This window comes from Limulus polyphemus, unplaced genomic scaffold (genome assembly GCF_000517525.1).
Source record: "Limulus polyphemus unplaced genomic scaffold, Limulus_polyphemus-2.1.2 Scaffold11070, whole genome shotgun sequence".
NCBI classification, from domain to species: Eukaryota; Metazoa; Arthropoda; class Merostomata; order Xiphosura; family Limulidae; genus Limulus; species Limulus polyphemus.
This window is the reverse complement of record NW_013676680.1, coordinates 10,716-13,044: the sequence shown is the minus strand read 5'-3', so window position 1 is coordinate 13,044 and position 2,329 is coordinate 10,716.

Genomic DNA, 2,329 nt, shown 5'->3' with positions numbered 1-2,329 from the left:
AGTCTGATGAAACACCGATTAAATCAAACCGTGGTCCAGCTTTCAGTACCTCTGTTATAAGTATCCAATGGTCAGACTTACTGGAGTTTAGTCTGATGAAACACCGATTAAATCAAACCGTGGTCCAGCTTTCAGTACCTCTGTTACAAGTATCGAATGGTCAGACTTACTGGAGTTTAGTCTGATGAAACACCGATTAAATCAAACCGTGGTCCAGCTTTCAGTACCTCTGTTACAAGTATCGAATGGTCAGACTTACTGGAGTTTAGTCTGCTGAAACACCGATAAATCAAACTGTGACCCAGCTTTCAGTACATCTGTTATAAGTATCCAATGGTCAGACTTACTGGAGTTTAGTCTGATGAAACACCGATAAATCAAACCGTGGCCCAGCTTTCAGTACATCTGTTATAAGTATCCAATGGTCAGATTTTTGTAGTTCAATCTTCACTCCAAATATTACCACCATAGCTTCGACTAAGTGATAAAATGAAAGAGAGAAATATACAGTACCATACTGGTCATACCACAAGGTATGACAGCAGGTCCTTCAAAATATCCTGACAGTTAGTGAAAGTAACCAGAAGATCAAGATATCACTACCGAAACCCAAAACATTGAAAGATGATAATGACAGTTTCTGAGGGTCTTAACTCGTCAGTTAGTATAGAATAACGATTCTAACTTTGTTATATTTGCCAATTACATAAAGCCAAGAGAAGCAGTAAAAGGGGGTTGAAATGTACTTAGAAATCTGACAGTTTTTTATTCAAATATGAACATGAAGATTAAAATAAAAATTTAGTTAAAATATTGAATTTCAACCACTAAAGATTTTTCTTCTTCTCCATGACGCGAGATGGAGTAACCAACGTCCATAACTACAGAATTTATCGACAAGCATAACAAACAATAAAATTCCTTTCAAGTAAACGTAACTTCCTCTAGATGGCACCATACGGTTGACACTATAAATGAGATGGTGTTATGTTGTTAAGCTCACGTCCGGGTAGTGAAAGTGGGTTTTTCTCGGGGAACTCCCGTTTTTCTCCCACATCAATATTAAAGGTATTTGGATCTATCGATCCCCACCCAAAGTTGTGCTTCTCCCAGAATATAATAAAATGGAAAGAGGGCCCCCATCATGTCATGTCTAACAGTGCTATCCAGTGGTGTTGAAGTACTTTTGTCATACTGACCTCCCCTCTTTCGTTCTTTTTTTTAGGAGCTAAGACAATATAACAACAGTTTTTAAGCTTTTACCCCATCGTGAGTAGTTTCAATTATTAGCTAATCTGGTTATGTTATATGAGGGGGAAGAGAAGTTCCCCCTCATTCTGAACATCCCCGATTACATTTGATCTTGAACTGTTTTTGAGTTTAAGGTCGAATGGTTTAATGGCAAGACAGAGAATGTTAAGGGCAAAGCATAATAGGCTATCTGTGTTCTGCCTATTACAGGTTTTTACTCAATTTTTAACACTGTAAGCACGCAGATTTACCGCTAAGCCATTGCAGATATAAATGAGATAAGAGCAGAACTTTGTTATAAAGCAACAAAAAGTTACTGTCTGTGAACCAATGAAGCAAATTTATTTGCGTGGAAAAAAACAACTGTGATTAAATACATTTTAAAATTTGGATTTAAGAAAACGTGATTCAATCTGCTTTGTACTTTAAAAGGAAAGATACTTCCCCCTTTAAAATAATCTTTTACTTTTGGTGTGTTTATAAACATAAGTATCCGTGCATTGCACTTTTTTTTATCAAAGTTTTTGGCTTTCATTAGTTATTGGTGTTCCTTGATTAATGATTGTACAAACTGAGCCAAAATGTCACAATCGGGTAGCCATAATATATACACACACACATATATAAATATATTTTTGATGGCGTTTTTTTAAAATTATTTTGATTAATAAAGAAGAAGTAAGCAAATTCAAATCCATTTAATCAAAATAGAGAATGTTTTATTTAACGAACTTGGCGTTTTGCAGATTATACGATTTTATGAACTAACTATAAGTCTAGATTCACAAATAAACAGTGTCACTCTAATTTACTCTCATACTTATGGTACTTCTCCTGTCTCTACTCGTCGAAACACAAATTCCACAATCCCAAAACTGATATAATAAACGAAATCGATAACTCGGTAATCAAATCACCCATTGTAACAGCCATTAATTTAATCAAAATCTCGGTAATCAAATCACCCATTGTAATAGCCATTAATTTAATCAAAATCTCGGTAATCAAATCACCCATTGTAATAGCCATTAATTTAATCAAAATCTCGGTAATCAAATCACCCATTGTAACTGCCATT